Below are 20,112 nucleotides of genomic sequence, written 5' to 3'. Positions count from 1 at the left end.
TACAATGGTGTGTTAGTTTCTGCTTTATAACAAAGTGAATCAGTTATACATACACATATGTTCCCATATCTCTTCCCTCTTGCGTCTCCCTCCCTCCCACCCTCCCTATCCCACCCCTCCAGGCGGTCACAAAGCACTGAGCTGATCTCCCTGTGCTATATTGTTTAATTTTTTAAAAAAATATATCATTCTTCTAAAGAATTAATCAAAGAGGTTATGTCCCCCTCCATCTACCCCATCACAGCTGAACTCTGCTCCTTGAAGGTGTTCACTCTTTTTTTTTAATTGAAGTACAGTGTTGATGTACCAGTGGTACATGTAATGTACCATTACAGGTGTACAATGTAATTATTCACAATTTTTAAACATTATACTCCATTTATAGTTATTGTGAAATATTGGCTATATTCCCCATGTTGTACAATATATCCTTATAACTTATTTTATACCTAATAGCTTGTACCTCTGAAGATGTTCACTCTTAACAGTTGGTTTTAATTATCCAAGTCTTTTTTCTATACGTTAATTATTGTTATATTTTTAATCCATATTAGTTATTATAAATTTATATTTAAGAGAATATTTAAAGCTGAAATCCGTATCATCGATCTGAGGCACATGTTTTTTGATTTATGCGTTAGCATCTCTGAAATTGGGGGTATCTTACAATTGATGGCATCTATTAATGGCCACAAGCAATTTTTTCACATTTTAGTGTCTGTTGTATCAGGATGTATTTTGAAATCTAGGATATCTTAGAACTGGTGAAAGATGGTAACTTTTAAATAGCTGCACAGACTCTGTTTTATGGATGTACAGGCATACCTTGGAGATATTATGGGTTCAGTTCCAGACCACCACAATAAAGTGAATATTGCAATAAAGCAAGTCACCCAAATTTTTTGGTTTCCCAGGGCATATAAAAGTTAAATTTACACTGTACAGTGTTTATGTCTGTTAAGTGTGCAATAGCATTATGTCTAAAAAAATATACATGACAGTTAAAAATACTGTATTGCTAAAAAATGCTAACCATCACCTGAGGTTTCAGCAAGTCATCTTTTTGTTGGTGGAGGGTCTTGCCTCGCTGTTGGTAGCTGCTGACTGATCAGGGAGGTGATTGCTGGGGATGGGGGTGACTGTGGTAATTTCTTAAAACAGCCAACAGTGAAGATTGCACCTCAATTGATTCTGCCTTGACAAACGATTTCTCTGTGGTATGCAATGCTGTTTAATAGCATTTTCCCTAGAGTAGAGCTTCCTTCAGAATTCAAGTCAGTCCTCTCAACCCCTGCTGCTGCTTTCTCAATTAGTTTTATGTAATATTCTAAGTCCTTTGTTTCAACAGTTAAGTTTACTGTCTCATATAGGTGGGGTTTGTGGCACCCTACAACAATTACAATAGTAACATCAAAGATCACTAATACCATAACAAATATAGTAATAGTGGTAAAGTTTGAAATATTATGAGAATTTCCAAAATGTGACACAGACAGGCAGTGAGCGAATGTGGTTGGAAATATGGTGCAATAGACTTGCTTGATGCAAGGCGGCCACAAGCCTTCAATTTGTTTAAAAAAAAAAAAAAAAACACAGTAAAGCGAAGCACAGTAGAACAAGGTATGCCTGTACCATGGTTTATTTAATCACCTCCAGCACTGGACATTTGGGCTGTCTGTCTCCCCCAACCCCTGCCCTTCCCCAGTCTTGATTTTCCTATTATAAACAATGCTGCAGTGAACCTTCACATATGTATCTTATATATAGCTGTGGAAGTGTCTTGATAAGAAAATTCCTACAAATGAAAATACTATACTATATTACTCTCCAAAAAATACAGGACAGATTTACACTCACATTGACAGTGTTTGAAATGCCTTTTCTAATACCCTTTTACCACTAGATATTCTCAGCCTTTAAAATTGTTATCCTGTGGGTAAGAAGGGTATCTTATATGCGTCTCCCTATTTCTAGGGAAGTGGAGCATCTTTTCCTTGTTTATAGATGATTTGTATTCCTTTGTCAGTGAATTATATCCTTTGCTCATTTCTTTGGTTGGACTTTGTGTCTTTTTCTTGCTGATTTGTAGGAGCGTTGTGCGTATTCTGTCCACAACCCCAACATTTGGGTTTTGGAAACTTCTTTATGAAAGGTTCTGCATGTATTTTCATTTTATTCTGTCCCTGTCCTGATGCTGTGATATTAAGTATTTACTGAATGAAAATCTGATGAGCTAGTTGCCTTTGCAAATCAAATCTAATTGACTAAGTTTTTAAAAGAATATTCAAGTTATTTTGGTGTTAGAAATGAATTTTAGAATATTGCATCAGTTATCTTTAACTGAGGCTTTACAAAACAAAATTTTAAATGTAACTTCAGACAAATCCATGTGAACAAATATATACTGTATAATATTTTTAGGAAAGTATGGGGTACGAGGGAATAGTGGTACCACGTGCCAAATTAAAAAAAAAAAAAGCTTAGTATCTTTGCTGCGCTCTTTCTAGCTTATATATGCACAGTACTGGTGATAAATTTTCCAAAAAGAATCACTAGTCTACAATCAGCCAAATCCTCAAAAATCAGTGATTTTCAGTCTTTTATTTTTTTAGAAAAAGGTAGTCTTTTGTCAACTGAATTATTATTTTAACTTCCAACATATATAAATTCATTAACTTCAAAGCTGCTGGAGCTACTGGTAGGGAGAACAACTAGTTAGGCTCTCGAGGTATCTGTGAAGGACCCCAGGGTTCCAGGAAACACATATTGAAAAACACTATTCTGTTTCTGTTGGAGTGTAGGAAGTAGTTAGACATCCCAGAAGGAGTATTTCTTTTATACTCCTGAAATTATGGGCCTTGAGCTAGACTTAGGGATACTCTACCCTGAATCCAGGGAGAAGCCCACGGCAAAGTTAAGCAATTTTTCCAGAGGCCCTGTGATTAGCTGGCATTTCCTTGATTGGTACCTGATGTTCTGGTCATATCTACACCAAACCATCTCCCATTGAGCATGTTTCTGCCCGAGTATAGCAAGCAACAAGACCCAGAGCAGAGGGGTTAGCACATGGACTCTGGAGCCAGGTTGCCTGGGTGGGAATCCTGGTTTGGCAACTTTCTATCTACACAGCCTTGTTCCTCTGTCTCTCTGTGCCCTAGTTTCCTCACACGAAACTAATATCACCTGCCTCACAGGGTTGTTGTAAGAATCAGTTAATACATGAACACTTAGCATAGTGCTTGACACGTAGTAAGCATTAGAAGGTTGTAGCACCTAATGCTACTACTGCCGGGTGAGTCAGATCAAATGCATTTTCAAATGTAACTGAAATCTAAGGTTCTTATGAAAAACACACTTACCTAATAGCATCTGAACATGAATTAAGAAATTAAGGATAGACAAATGCAGAAATAATTGTCCTCATATAAAACTTTCTCTTCTAGACCACTGCTTCATAAACATTAATGGGCATGTTAATTACCTGGTGATGTTATTAAAAAAAAAAAGATTCTGGTTTCTAGGTGGAGGTGGGTGGGCAGGATTCTGCATTCTTAAGTCCCAATGCAATGCTGCTGCTGGTCTTCAGACCACACTAGCAAGGTTCTAGAGACACGTAGCAGCATTCAGCCGGATTTTGTTAAAACCGACTTTAATGCCGTTATTAATTTTTAGAGGAAGCAGAGAATGTGTGAACTTTAAAACTGATTTGCTCATTCTGCCATTGAGCCTTTTAAATGTTGCTCTTCAGGAATACATGATAGTTGAGAAAGGACCATATTGTCTATTTGTTAATAAGAGCACTGGATGAATTCCAGCCTGTCAGGCACTGAACCTTCCAGTTTCCCTAGGAATGCAGCACTGCTTTGGGGAACAATTAGTTACTGATGGAAACAGTGCTGGAGGAATTTAAGTAATAAATCGCAGTGCTTGTCATCAGCTTTGAGCATTAAAGTGCAGTGTAAAGTAAAGCTTTGGCTCCCAAACAGGCTTTCACACTTCTGGTCCAATAGGTTATGGGCACTAATTCTCACTAAGGCAGCAACTGCATCTGAGAATACTGGTAGTTGGAGGAGGTAGGAGTGGCTCCTGAAATAGTGTTCTCTGAAGTTAGATGGCAACTTGCAGATTGGTACCAGGTGCAGACTGGTACCACATGCAGGGTGAGTGAGTGGAGGCTGATGGATTGTGTCAGGGTAACTTTACATGAGAAGAATTGCCTAGTTGTACCATTCAGTACATTTCTGGAGCTGCTTGGGGCTCCCATTTTAATCCTCAGCTAAAGTCTGGGAGGCCAGACACCAGGCATTAGGAGGTTTCAGATGGTTGAGGGCGGCCCGGCAGTGAGTTTGCTGAAGTGGTCGTGTCCTGACATCCTCCCCCTCCTCAGCCTCCTTTTGTGTGTGTGTGGGGGGGGTACGTGGGCCTCTCACTGCTGTGGCCTCTCCCGTTGCAGAGCACAGGCTCCGGACGCGCAGGCTCAGTGGCCATGGCTCACGGGCCCAGCCGCTCCGTGGCATGTGGGATCTTCCCCGAGCAGGGCACGAACCCATGTCCCCTGCATCGGCAGGCGGACTCTCAACCACTGCGCCACCAGGGAAGCCCTGGAGTTTCTCTTATTCCTGCCCCAGCATCCTCTTCTTCTCCTGCCCCTCTCAATACCCTCTAATTCTGCCTGTTCTTAAAATTTTTTTTTCCCTTGGTTTGGGGGGAGTGGCTGAACTGCTTTGGGAGGACCATCAAATTTGGGTTCTTTATCACGATATCATGGCCAGCCTCTGAGAGAAAAAGCTATTCGAAAAACCAAGTCAGGAAAGACAAACCACTGTGTCCATATTTTGAATGAGAAAGGGTGGTCATTGTTTGATCTTTCTGGAAATTTTCAGTGCCGTGCTAGAAGGAAGTCATGAACCCTCAAATCTGGAGTTTATTGAATATGAGTTTTATGTAGCTTGGTTTTTCTGGGTCTCCACCTGAGTAAAAAAATGATGGTAGCCGACACGTGTATAACACAATGCCAGGCACCGTTCAAGAGGCTTACCATCAATTAAGATATTTAATTCTCCAAGCCATCCTATGAGGTAAGTATAGAATTACCTCCTTTTGCGGGGAGAGGAACTGAGACACACAAGATTACCATCCGTGGTCAGATACCAGGAAGTGGCAGATTCAAATCTAGGCATCCGTGCTATCAACCACTTTAGCGTTACCCCAGTCCCTGTCTCCCCAAGGTCTCAAAGCACATCTTAGATAAATAGTATCACTTAGAACATAAAAGTAACAAAGTGAAAAGTTAAAGATGAGATTTTTTTTCAATTTCCTCATGCGTTGTGTGCTTAGAGAGAAACTCTACAGCCTTAGAGCCAGTCAGTAAGCTTAGCCAACTTAGACTCTGTATCAGAGTCGAGCACACGGTGGCCGTAATAGATAACAATACATACTTGATGAATTAATGGATTAAAGCAAGTCAGTAATCCTCAGTGAATTAAACTGTTGGTGATGCCTAGCACACAGATAAAATGAACTTTTAATGTTTTTATTTATTGCTACTCTTAAAAGTATAAACTCAAAATTTTCTGGAAGAATGTACCTATGGGTTACAAGATATGTAGGGTGCTATTATCTCATGGAAATAAAAACCTATTGACCTGCAAATGAAAGAAAATTAAACACATTTGAACACTGGAATCTAAAGTACCCAGGGATCCCAGTGTCTGTGGTTATCTTGTTAAAATAATTAGACTTCTGTTAAGTAAATTATTAAAATAATTAGACTTATTGTGAACTGAACATAAAGAATTGATAAAGTCTTGATCTAAAACGTAGAAGAAATTTCGAGGGGAGACTTAGTGTGTTGAGAGATTGCCACCTCTTGGTTGATACAGTGTACTGCACCACAGGTGTTTTAACCTCTGAAGTACTAGGTGCAGGTCAGGCATAGAAAGGTCACAGTGGGGTTAAAAAAAAAAAAATCTCCAAGGAAACTGAAGTGCCACAAAAGAAATTGGCAAATGCTTAAAATTTTTTGTGAAACGCTGCTGTCAATCAAAATGTGGAGGCATCGGTCCTCTCAGTTTTGCTCAGAGAGCAATTCAAAAATATAGATATATAGATAGATTTGATAAGAAAACTCTGGTTGTGGGAATAGAGATTATCCTTGTCCTTGAGTGCCAGGAAGAAAAATACAATCATTACGGCATAAGAAAAAATTGAAATCAATTCTGTCAGTAAAGAATCCTATAGATCATAATATAGATTTATGTCTAATTCTTATTTTTTAAAAAGTCAAATAACAACATATTTAGTAAACTATTATATGCAAGGTACAGTTAGTAAGAACCGTGTCTGAAATGCAGTCTAAATTACTTATAGTTTGCCTGTCTTCAGTTTCAGTTAAATTATCTACGTATTCCTTCATTTCATTTTTTACTTGAACCACCTACAAGGCAACATCTAGGCAATAAATTTTGGAGCAGACGTACAGTCTGTATTTACAGGAAATGTAAAATTCTGTAGAACTGACATGATATAAAATTATGTTGTACCGCTAAATTAGAAGTTCATTCCTCAACGTTGCTCGTTCAAATGTACAGATAACATCCTTATGTAATAAATTCATCATCTCCTGTGACACACTATTTTTTAATACTTCCTAGTAACTTATCTACCCCGTCTTTTCATATGGTTTTGCAAGAGTGAAAGAATCTGGAATCTGTTTTTGAATAGTTAAGCTTGTGATTTCTTTCCTGTCTGTGCATGGCTCTTACCTGTTCCCAAAGATCTGAGTGTAAGAAATTTCATAATACCCTTGGAGGTGTGAAGGAAGACAGGGATTTGACTCGTGGACTAAACTTGAAAAAATATTGTAATTGGGCAGTGGTTGCAAAAGGCCTTTCAGCAGTCACAGTTTAAAGGCTTTTCCAAGAACTATGTTTCCAAAGAATGTTAATAACAACTCTGGAACATCCTACATGTGAGGCACAGTGAGTGGTCACCGCCTTTGGTGTGGGCAGTCCAGGGATCTCATTCTGCTTTTGGCACTGCTTCTGTCAATTGCACTGGGCGAGTTGCTTCAGTTTCCTATATGCGAAGTTGAGAACTCTTTTGAGGTTATGGTAATTAATACTCTGTAAGTATGAAAGCATTTATCATTGTGATCATAGATCCTGATTATTATGATCAAAGCAAGTGCAGCTATTAATAAGCTATAGTGGAGAATGTAAACCAAACTGGAAAGATATAAAAGGCCTCCTAATTTGAGTGGCCACCATATGTGTACACTGTATATACAGAGAGAATACTCTCAGAGGTAAGTGGTCCAGTTCTTTGGGACAGAATTCTTGGTATCCGTGGAACTAGACTGAATTGGATACCATATGGAAGGACAAGTAAGCAATTTATATTGTTTCTTATTGAAAAGATTCTTTGTATTTATTTAGAAGGCTACCCCTTATTTTCCCGAAAAGGGTGAAAGTACTTTTCTCACTATAAAAGGCTTATTGCAAAATAAAATTTAGTAGTGAATTATGCACATAGAGCCTTGGTATTAAATGTGGTCATTACGTTAGTTTCCTCACTTGTAAAATGGTAGTAGCAACATCTTCCTGAGGATTGTTTGAGGGTTAAAAATGTGCTAACACATGTTAGATGCTTGGCATACAGTAAATGCTTCGTAGGTGTTAGCGATGATCATAGATCAAATCTTGTTCCAGGAGATGAGTTGAGCTAATGATTATTCCCCATTGTTACCTCACTATACAGTGCTAGAAGTCTCTTTGAAAGTAAGCAAGAGTCAAAGACGATGAGGGGCAGGTGAGGGTTTGGGGACTAACGCAGAGCCAGATAATCTCTGCAGCCGCTGAGAGACCCTGCTGCTTCTGTGCCGCTCGAGGCTCCCAGGCTACCAGCGTGAGTTATTATATAATGTCTGAGGAGGCCTTGTGCCTGGAAAAGACCATTCAGGGTTGGGTTTTAAACGAACATTCCGTGTATCCAATTTATCAGTGTTAAAACCTGGACTTACCTAAGAATTTAAGTTCAACGTAAACATTTTGTCCTTCTGTTTATAAGTCCAATATTTTTATATAAAATAAGATCAAGTTTTATTTTGTGATTAATGTTTATATAGCTCAAGGAACAGATTAAACTTTCCTTGAGAGTTATTTCTATATCAAAACTCTGTTAATTGAGTCTCTAACACTTTGGCCTCTGATTTATAAATTTTATGTATTTGATTTTATCTCATGCATTTTATATACCTGAAAGGGCAGCCTCCAATCCTAATAAGCATTTTCTTCTTAGGTATTTAAGCGGCTCTTATCAATCTAATAAATCAAACTTAAAATGCAACAAATTGAATTCCCTAATGAATCTAAATACTTACTGACCTAATACAGTTCTGTGAATTCTCATGTAATATAAAATCCTAGATATTTCAAATTGAAATCACAAGGCCCATCAGATTATCTAGTATATGGTTCTCTTAAACATTATAGACATATTAAATAACAACAACAAAAAAACCCTTACTCTGAAACTTTCACAGTAAAGTATTAATATTCTAAACTTAATGTATGTCATTAACTGTGTAGCAGAATTATCATCTTAGGCCAGCTAAGGTTACTGGGTAGAAAAATTCATGACTGTGATTGTCAGTTATTAGAGAATTAAGACCAGGACATGGGATGTGTATACGCACAGTGTGAGTCTAAGTAGCCATGTGTGACATGCGGAGCACATTCTATTGTTTCCATGTTAACAGGGGACCCCACGTGTTCCTAATGTGTACTGTTTTTATAAGCAATACCTTCCATTGCAGTGACTCTCAAGGGAATAATAGGGCAGATAAAATTAATAAAAGCTTTTCTCTAACTACACATAACTCCCTTCAAGAATCAGGTACCTTCTGCTAAAGGTATGTGCTCACCTTATTGAAATTCTCTACCACACAAATGACAAACTTCCCCTGACCCAGTAAAGAAGGTTTGGGGCAATATTCAGGGTTCTCCAGAAAAACAGAACCAATAGGAGAGAGAGAAAGAGAGAAAGATTGATTGATTGATGGATTGAGTCACTGATTCATTTTAAGGAATTGGCTCATGTGATTATAGAAGCTGGTAAATTCAAAATCTCTAGGGTGGCCTGATGTTGTGGAGGCCCAAAGAAAGCCGAGGTTCCAGGTCAAAAGCCGTCAGCCAGAAAGAGCCAGTTTTGTAGATGACGTCTGAAGTCCAAAGGCAGTTGGGCAGTGGGCAGTGGAATTCTCTTTCTCATAGGAGGGCCAGTCTTTCTGTTCTAATCAAGCCATCAACCCATTGAAGGAGGCCCACTCACATTATGGAGGGTAATTTGATTTACTCAGATCCACCAATGTAAATGTTAACCCCATCCAGAAACACCCAAAATAATGTTTGACCAACTTCATCTGGGCACTCCGTGGCCTAACCTAGTTGACACATGATATTAGCCATCACAACTGGGATTGAAAAAAAGGTTGAGAACCAGTTAAAGAAAATATTTCCATTTTGTAGAGCTTCTCCAGCTCCCACTACCATCCTGTACAAACACACACTTAAGCAAAGGTCTTTATTTTCAGTTGGGAGTGAAATGTCGTTCTTCTCCTTCCCCAGATATACACTGGAAAAGGGCAGGGAGGAGGTGGGATCCTGAACACTCAATCAGGACCCCCGGCTGGACAGGGCTTTTATGGCAGGTCAGGGAAAACCAGGAAAGAGATATTGGACTTGTGGAAGGGAGTGAATAAACAGGAATGAATGATACAAAGGCCAGGCACAAAAAGAGGGACTGCATGAGAGGAAGAACACTAGAAATGAAGCCAAATGTGGATTCTTAAAACAACATTGTTTGGGGCAGGTGCTTTAAAGGAAGAGAAAGTAATGGGCAAGTAAGCCATGTTCAGGTTATGATCATATTGCAGTCATATTAGGAAACATGATTTGTCTCAGGGTAAGGAAAGCTAAAAAGGAAAATTTTAAAAACTCTCATAAAGGGGAAAACTTACTCCATTTCCTGCTAAACTGTTGGTGACAGAACTTGGGAGGAGTGTCCTGGAACTGGGCTGCAGTTCCCAAACCCAATTCCCTGGAGTTGGTGTGAGTCAGCGAGGGTTTGGGATGCCAGCTGGGAAGGACCAGCACGCTGGTTGAAGCTGTCTCAGTGGCCTCGACAACTATTATAGAACAGCTAAATGTGAGGGGAATTTGATGGAAAGATGGAAAGTTGGTGATAAGAACACTTCTGAAATTTTAGTTTGTGTACGATTTGGACTTTGGGGTATCAGTTTTATTTTTATTTTTGTTGCTGTTGGAAATAAGTTTTTTTATTACATCTTTATTGGAGTATAATTGCTTTACAATGGTGTGTTAGTTTCTGCTTTATAACAAAGTGAATCAGTTATACATATACATATGTTCCCATATCTCTTCCCTCTTGTGTCTCCCTCCCTCCCACCCTCCCTATCCCACCTCTCTAGGTGGTCACAAAGCACTGAGTTGATCTCCCTGTGCTATGCGGCTGCTTCCCACTAGCTATCTACCTTACGTTTGGTAGTGTATATATGTCCATGCCACTCTCTCACTTTGTCACAGCTTACCCTTCCCCTCCCCATATCCTCAAGTCCATTCTCTAGTAGGTCTGTGTCTTTATTCCTGTCTTACGCCTAGGTTCTTCATGACATTTTTTTTCTTAAATTCCATATATATGTGTTAGCATACGGTATTTGTCTTTCTCTTTCTGACTTACTTCACCCTGTATGACAGACTCACCTCATTACAAATAGCTCAATTTCGTTTCTTTTTATGGCTGAGTAATATTCCATTGTATATATGGGCCACATCTTCTTTATCCATTCATCCGATGATGGGCACTTAGGTTGTTTCCATCTCCGGGCTATTGTAAATAGAGCTGCAATGAACATTTTGGTACATGACTCTTTTTGAATTATGGTTTTCTCAGGGTATATGCCCAGTAGTGGGATTGCTGGGTCATATGGTAGTTCTATTTGTAGTTTTTTAAGGAACCTCCATACTGTTCTCCACAGTGGCTGTATCAATTTACATTCCCACCAGCAGTGCAAGAGTGTTCCCTTTTCTCCACACCCTCTCCAGCATTTATTGTTTCTAGATTTTTTGATGATGGCCATTCTGACTGGTGGGAGATGATATCTCATTATAGTTGTGATTTGCATTTCTCTAATAATTAATGATGTTGAGCATTCTTTCATGTGTTTGTTGGCAGTCTGTATATCTTCTTTGGAGAAATGTCTATTTAGGTCTTCTGCCCATTTTTGGATTGGGTTGTTTGTTTTTTTATTATTGAGCTGCATGAGCTGCTTATAAATTTTGGAGATTAATCCTTTGTCAGTTGCTTCATTTGCAAATATTTTCTCCCATTCTGAGGGTTGTCTTTTCATCTTGTTTATGGTTTCCTTTGCTACGCAAAAGCTTTGAAGTTTCATTAGGTCCCATTTGTTTATTTTTGTTTTTATTTCCATTCCTCTAGGAGGTGGGTCAAAAAGGATCTTGCTGTGATTTATGTCATAGAGTGTTCTGCCTATGTTTTCCTCTAAGAGTTTGATAGTTTCTGGCCTTACATTTAGGTCTTTAATCCATTTTGAGCTTATTTTTCTGTATGGTGTTAGGGAGTGATCTAATCTCATATTTTTACATGTACCTGTCCAGTTTTCCCAGCACCACTTATTGAAGAGGCTGTCCTTTCTCCACTGTACATTCCTGCCTCCTTTATCAAAGATAAGGTGACCATATGTGCGTGGGTTTATCTCTGGGCTTTCTATCCTGTTCCATTGATCTATCTTTCTGTTTTTGTGCCAGTGCCAAACTGTCTTGATTACTGTAGCTTTGTAGTATAGTCTGAAGTCAGGGAGCCTGATTCCTACAGCCCTGTTTTTCTTTCTCAAGATTGCTTTGGCTATTCGGGGTTGGGGTATCAATTTTATTCAAGGCTTATTTTCTTAATAGCTATACTACATTGAAGTGCTGAGAAGGTATTTGGCCATGCTCTGTTATTGAAAATATTCTGACTAGAGAATAACTTGCATTATTATTATAATCATACCTATCTATTAGAATCTTTCTAATGTAAAGCCAAAGTAGAGAAATTAAGATATGCAGGTAAAATGAACCATCAGATCACAAAAAGCAGCACTTTTATTTTTCACTAACAAGCAGTCAAATTTTTAGCAGTTTAAACTTTCTACCTTGAAATCAGACATTATGAATAGGCATTTGATTTTCTAGAAATGCCTTTTTGTTGTTGATTTTCTTTTTAGTGGAAATTTTACTTTCATGTATTTTAAAGAAATTTTGCTGATAGGATTTTTTTCTCTTCATTGATAGTTGAAATGTACTCTAAGAAAATGAACTGTGCTGAGTGGGACTATGAAAAATATCACTGTATGTAATTGCTTAAAGCCCTGTTCTGTGTTTGAGGTTTTGAAATCAAATAATGTTGTATTTATTTTGACCTTTTCCTAATTGACTTTGTAAGACAACTATGGCTGGAGAAAAGCCACTGGCTGCCCATGTCTTTGATATGCTGACCTCATGGCTAGAGCAGGCATGCCTGGCAGAGGAAGGGTGAGGGAAATTTTATCTCCTCTCCCTTCATGCAGCAGACAGATTGTACCTCTTATGACTGTGAGGAAAGCATCTAGGAAGTGCTTAGGAAGCATGTTGGCATAAATCTGCAAGGAGCAGAAACTAGGATGATAATTATTTTGCTCAACATCAGTAGCCAGTGTCTTAAGAAGCAAATTACAAAAGATTAGCTCATTGGAAGGCTTCCAGGCACAACAAGGCCTTCTTTTATGCTTCCTTCTGAGCTTCAAGTCTCAGTGGCAAGCAGAGCTGTTATGAACAGTTGTGTTGGTTGTGCACTGTTCAACCCTAGAAGTTACCATTCACATCATAATCTTTCAGTGCCTACCAAGGTAGCCAAATAAATCATTGCCAGAGGGAAGAGTTACTAGGACTGTATCTGATTCTGAATAGATCCGGAGGGGAAGGTAAGAAGGGAGTTACTTCAGATTAAGATAAATAGCAATATATGAGCAAATCATAAAACAGAGTTACAGATCTTAAAACAGTTCAGTTTTGCTTTGCAGCTTTAGCTTATTTCCTATAATTAAATGGGATACATATTTATGAATAATCTATTAATTATGTTTAGCAGTACTTTAATATTGCATTAATTACCTAGAACTTGCTTTTCAAATGACGATCCAGTAGTACATCTTTATTTCATGACCTTGAGGTCTATACTTCTGAATATTCATCAAGAGAGTTTTGAACAGCTTCAAAACTTAAGATACAATTATTTTTACCCTTAGATTTTAATAATTTAGTTTTATTAAAAGAAAACAATATTTTGAAAATTTAACCTGACTTGACCTTTGAAATATCATTAAATTTCTCTGGACCTCCGTTTCCTCAGCAGGAAAATGAATGAGGTTAGACTGTCCATGATTACTTACAGTGCATTCAATTCCATGATTGTCAGTCGTCTGGAAACACCCGTGTGAGCATCACCTGAAGACAGTAGCGCCATCTGGTGGTGATAATCTCATATTATAGCCCACAAGTTTCAGTGACAGATTGTCTTCCCAATATTTTGCAGCCTAATAGTAAAAATGTCTGCTTAGAATTGTAGAATATGTAAGCTGGAAAGGACCTTAGAGATCAACTAGTCTTGTTTTCTCATTTTACCAATTAAAAGTAGAAAGGTTAGATGAATACCAGACTTTAAAGAATACATTTTTTTGTTTCTCTTGACTTGTTCTTTAATTGGGGTTAAATTCACATGACAAAGTTAAGCATTTTATAGTGAATAATTCAGTGGCATTTAGTATATTCCGTATGTTGTACAACATCCTCTTTAATCTTAAGCACATGTGTAGCTCAAATTTTAAAATAATTCTTACTTGATTAATGCAAAAAACATAATAGAAAAAACAAAATGTATTCCTTCCATATAATATTTATTTTACCTAATTGTTGACTTCTCAGATTGTCACTTCAGAGTAGTACTTAATGAGTAGGAAAGCAGGAAATGAAACAGTTTATCTGTCCTTCCAGTTGGAAAAATACGAAGCAGGTCAGCTTAGAAAATTAACATGTTGAACTTTCCTCGTATTTGCCTGTTCATTGCATTGTCCAGTCTTGTCTCTTATCGAATATTAGAAGTTACTTCATTCCTAATTTCCTCTGAGATTGGCTGAATGCAAGACTTAATGTTTTATTTCTAAAGCCCTGTTTACTTAGAAATAGGGGAAACCTTTCATGCAGTCCTTCCTGAGAAATTCATGTTATCAATCATTATTTTAAGGTTTTTATGTGTGGCATAATTTAATGCTGTTACAAGTCTATAAATTTTGAATCCAGGTTTTAGAAATGGATTTCTAAATGGAACCTCCATTGTTTTGGCATTCACACCCAACAAATCTCTCTCTCCAGTTATAGTCTGGCTACGTAAACAGCAGTGTGATGGAAGATGCTGGGAGTGACTGAACTTGGAAGGGGCAGCATTAGGTGAAGGTTGGGGGTGAGGGAACTTGATTGGTCTACAGCCTGTGAGTTTCCTTAGAGCATTAACATTTACAGGCGTCCCACAGAATGTAAACCCTGCTGAGACTAGACTTCATTACTTCCCTCTCCTCGACAAGTACAATTTAATTGAACATTAAGCAATTTGATCTCTTCCACCTAATAAATTGAGCAAATTCAATAAATATAAATCCTGCTAATGATAAAGCTGACCCTGGTGGGGCTGAGCTCACCAGCATTCACGGTTATTACTCTCCCTGGAATTTTAGTCAGAAATGCTTATTTCTGAACTAAGTACTTACCTGATACTTACAGTCTAGGGAATGTATTTAATAATTTTCTTCTAAGGGTTTCAGAAGGGCAGCTGTGGAATTGAAAGAGCATGGTTTTGCAGATAGACCAACAGAGTCAATCCTTCAACTAAGCTAGGACAGTTATGCTATAAACCTTAGCTTCCTTACCGGAAACAAAAGGAGCTAATTACAGTTATTTCATAGGATTCTGAGATTTAAAGGGAAAAGTGTGTGCAAAGGTACACAGCGCCTAGCACACAGGAGCTTAATAGTGCATGTTCACCAACTTTCCTTTTTTCGATTGTTCTTTAGCAGGGATCGGTAGTAGGCAGCGTTTATGGGGTCCTTTCATTTCCCTAAGACTTTCTGATCTATTATATATGCCTATGACTCTGAGTTACCTTCCCTCCTCTGCTTCACCTGGCTGACCCCCTTCCTGTAGATGCTCATCTCCAAAGTGAAGGCTTCCCCAGCTCTTCCTGGCTGACTCTAGGCATTACCTCTTCTTCAAGCACTATTGCACATGTCAGTGTACTGTCATTTTATCCTTCCTCTCTCTCTCTCCCAAACTCCACACTGCCTGTAATATTCTCAGCCTCTGGTTGGATGAGTGAGTCAATCACTGAATGGAGCAATGCACTGCCTTTAATGCTGCTAAGGCACAGTACCATAATCCTGTGCAATAGACACAGCTCAAAGGAGGGTATCTAGTCCGAAGAATAGGAAGCAGTAGGACTAGAACCCCGGGCTTTTGACTCTGGGTGCTTCTCTTTTTAGCAGGGGTCCCCAACCCCCAGGCCGCGGACTGGTACCGGGCCGCACAGCAGGAGGCGAGCGGCGGATGAGCGAGCGAAGCTTCATCTGCCGCTCCCCATCGCTCGCATCACCACCTGAACCTCCCCCCAGTCCGTGGAAAAATTGTCTTCCACGAAACCTGTCCCTGGTGCCACAAAGGTTGGGGACTGCTGCTTTTTCGGATACCTAATTTTCTCTCACCACTCAGCAAGTTTTAACATCAGGAAAGCAGGTTTACTACCTGCTCACCAGGCACTGTGGATAAGAGTGTACTCTCTGAGAATAAGCATAAGCAGACAGACACCTAAACACATGTCCAGTTCCACAGGGTGTGGCATCAGCAGTAGAATCCTCTCTCTTACGTTCCTTCTTCTGTCATCAGTACTGGACGGTATGTTCTGTAAATGGTCAACATTTTTCTAATTCCATAGCTTTTGCTAATTTCAAAGAAAAGTGCCAATTATACTACTGGCTCAGCATGCGCTCAGGTAAATATTCGTTCCATTCTCCCTGTCTCCTTCCTCCGTTTCCTGGTGTGTATGTTTTCCAAACACCATCATCAATTAATAGTACATGTGGAGGCCTGTAGGAAAAACACCTGATCTAGAAGTTTCAGTAAAATATGACCCGTTTTTCCTTATGCATATGAATTGGTCCTTCTCCTTTTTTTGAAAATCATGCACTTCAAACTTTAGAGCACTGGGTTTTCATCCCTGATGTGTGGAGAACAAAATGCAGCCTCTTCATCATTTCTAAAAGCAGCTGAATTTAATCTGCCTCAGTCAGACTTCACCTCCCAGTTTCCTCACATGCCTGATTGGCATTGTGATGTGTGACTGTCCAGACCAGCCCTACAGATGTGTCTGTCATAAGGAAGGAGATTTCCTGCCAGGATATGATAATGTGCTTCCCATTGCTGCTGACAGCGGGGGCCCCAGACCTCTTGGCTCCAGGGGGGCAATTTTTAAACTTTTTTTTCAATTTAGTATTAAAATCAAAGCAGTACCATCTGTCATGTGAATCTGCCATGGCAGGGAACTGAGCGTGATCCATGGCCTGGATCTTGTTTAGACCACGTAAGTGATGGCAGCCCACACCATCCCATGTGTGTCTTTCATAGCTTTGATCAAGAGCTTAGCATTTGTGCCTGCAGAGGTGAGGAGTGCCATGAGTGGGGGGACTTTGAGGTGTGAATATTTCTACTTCCTGTTCATTTCACATTCATATTTGGCTAGATCCTGGACGGACACATTGTGTCCCAGAAAGGGCATTTGCCTCACAAAGTACAAGCCCTGCTAAGCAGAGCTCTTCCTTTGCACCAAGCCCCAGACAACTAGGTGCTTAATTGTTGTCAACTTGCTTAAGTAAGGAGTGTCTTGCAGAAGGAAAACAACTCTAGGGACAAAAAAATGTGTTCATCTCGACGTGTTGAGCTGGATGAAGTGGCAGCCAAGAGATTCTCATGGGCCGCCATCGGGAGCTGTGGCAACAGTTCAGGGGTCTGCTATTCCCAGCTCCACAGCCTCAGCCAACCACAACTCACTGCCTCCCCAGCTGGACTATAGCCGTGACCCAGCCCTAGGGATAACCAAGGCCAAGCGCTGCCAAGCTCAGTGAGCTCTGGGGTGGCTTGGGTTGCTCAGAGATCCAGCACATGTTAGAAAGGTGCATGTGCCCAGATCCTGGAGGAGACGCCTCACCCAGGATTCACTAGAAAACTCCACGATATTCCAGTTGTTGCCTTAAAAGATGATGAGAAACCTACTGGCTACTCAAGGCATTTCTAAAGGGGTCGAGCATATACTAACAACTGCTGCACATCAGTTTTTCCCCCTGTATTTTGAGTTTTGTTGATCTAGTGTTATAATGTGTTGTTGCTGATACCTTATCACTGTCTGATCAAGTGATTAAATTTGCCCAGGCAGTCAATAATTTTTGAGATGAAGACATCTTTCTCTGTTTACTGAGTTGGAGTTTTCCTCCATCTATTTAAAAATTTCAGATCTTGAAACAATATCTAAAAACATCTGGAGACTGTGCTTTCATTGCTCTTAATTTATTGTACAGGTCTTTGCCCATTGACAGCTACGTTTAAAGTTTTGCTAACACTATGTTATATCAATCATTCTGATACCGTCTTTGCAAATCCTCATTTATTTCCAGGTGTTCAGCAGGGACATGAGTGATTTTACCTTAAAAAAAATTGTAACCTCCATTTTCTTGGTGCTTCAAAATTTATGAACAGTTCCATAACATCATCTCATTTTTTAATACACCAGTAACAGAGAGGCAAACAGGAATTATCCCCATGTGACAGATGTGAAAACTGAGGCTTGCCCACAGTTGCTACGCTGGAAAGTAAGTGGTACAGTCAGGACTTGAGCCCCGGCTTCTGCCTCCGAAGCCCATATTCTTTTCATTATCCCGTGCTCATTTCACCCTCGACCCTGGCCAAGAATGAGAGCAGATGTGTGCAATGGGAGAGGCAGCATGGATGGATTAGGATAGACCCATCATGCTCCCAGAAAAATAACTCAAAATGCATGTCCTGGTGTTGATGGGACTGTAGCACATCTTCAAATACAAAAGAGAGTAGTACATTTAATATAGAAATGATGTTTTGATAACTGACCAAAAATCTTGAAGTTTGGATTGGTAACGTGTTAGATAAAGTGAAGCAGCAAAGGACAGTAAGCTCTAGAAACTTGAGAAAAATGCATGTCCAGGGATGAAGGGAGGGGAAGGAAGATGCAGCAAACCGCAGAGGGTCCCCCGCCCATTACTCTCCTCTGCTTCCCTTTACGGCCTGGGTCACGTCCAAAGCCTTTCTTAGGAACTACTTGGTAGTCCCCAAACACAGCTTACAGTTTGCTTTTGTGATGCCTTTGGGTAAACTCTTTTTAGAATCCCAAATATCTTCTATTAAGTAAATCCTTCTCATCTACTTAGTTTCAGGTCAAGTGTTCCTTTTCTAGGAAGCTGTCCCTAAACATCACACAGGAACAGAAGTCCATTCCTCCTCCACTCCTCTCCCATTTGATCCCTTCCTTTTGTGATGTTAGACGGTGAGAGCTTGGAGGGTGGAGACCAGGTCATTTCTTGGTGGAAGAGGCATGGTCTGGGGAAAAGCCATGGGCCCGGGACTTGAGAGCGAGATGCTGAAGAGGAGCGTATGCTGCTCAGCCACCTCTGGACTTAGGTTTGCAAAATAAGAGCATGAATTAATTTTTTTTAATATCCACTCTGGATCACAACTGTTGCCTGGATACAAAATGTTGTCTCCCTTTCAGATGTACAACAAATATATATAAAAAGTCATGAGAGGGCTTCCCTGGTGGCGCAGTGGTTGAGAGTCCGCCTGCCGATGCAGGGGACACGGGTTCGTGCCCCGGTCTGGGAGGATCCCACATGCCGCGGAGTGGCTGGGCCCGTGAGGCATGGCCGCTGAGCCTGCGCGTCCGGAGCCTGTGCTCCGCAACGGGAGAGGCCACAACAGTGAGAGGCCCGCGTACCGCAAAAAAAAAAAAAAAAAAAAAAAAAAGTCATGAGAGAAAATGACCTCAGTGTGTGAAACTTGTAAACATTTCTGCGATCTTGCCTTTGCAGGGAAATCCTTAATTCTTCTCTTTCAAACCTGAAGCAGAACTGACAACCATTTGTGTTCTCTTTGTTTGAAGCTTTATTTTTGTGAGTCAACGGTCTTTTTCCAGGTTTAGCTATTTCCTTAATGAAATTAATATTTCTCATGAAGTGGTTTCGTGAGGAAGTGCTCGGCGATGTCTGGGATGGGGGTGTGCGCCATTCCTGGAATGCTTCCCACAAGAAGAATTTTAGGAAGGGGCAACCATGATCCTACCCTGTCTAGGGGTTCAGGGTCTTTTCTGCTTTTACGCTCCCGTTTTGCACTTTAGGGGAGAATGTGCGGGTGTGTGCACGTGCATGCATGCGCAGACACACACATAGCTCACACACACCTTTGACTCCTTTAAGAGGAAGGTGATGGAAGAAAGCCTTGAGAGTTCACACGCTTGCCTCAGTGCTTTTCTTTAGTTTTGTTACAGAAGGAACTAAAGTAGAGGAAAACTCCTTCAATCTGTGGTCCAGGCAAGTGTGGCTGCTGCCTGGTGTGGCTGCCCTGAGTGTCCAGCCGGTCCTGGGGCCGGCTGACCTGCAGCGCTCAGTTCCGGCAGAGATGTTGTTTCACCAACTGCTAGATGAATCCTCAGGCAGTATATTTTCTATAAAATGTGCATTCAGAGCATGAAGATATCTCTTCTAAAGCTTTCCTCTCTAGACCTTCTAAATAACTCTGCTCCAAAGTATGGGTAAGAGCCCGAGGCCGTGAAATGCACTGAAAGCACAATCATCCCCGAACGTGTGGAGAACCAAGATCCCATGTGCTATAGGTGGGTCCTGTGAGGAGGACTAAAGGGGGAGTTAAGTCAGAT

At 40.1% G+C, this 20,112-nt stretch overlaps 1 protein-coding gene across 12 annotated transcripts in view; it reads left to right on the top strand.

The window, feature by feature from the left end:
* LTBP1 (latent transforming growth factor beta binding protein 1) overlaps positions 1-20,112 on the top strand; it is a 432,767-nt gene that overhangs the window by 403,029 nt on the left and 9,626 nt on the right. The window lies entirely within an intron of this gene.

This window comes from Lagenorhynchus albirostris, chromosome 13 (genome assembly GCF_949774975.1).
Source record: "Lagenorhynchus albirostris chromosome 13, mLagAlb1.1, whole genome shotgun sequence".
Lineage (NCBI taxonomy): Eukaryota > Metazoa > Chordata > Mammalia > Artiodactyla > Delphinidae > Lagenorhynchus > Lagenorhynchus albirostris.
This window is presented reverse-complemented; position numbering and strand designations above follow the sequence as displayed.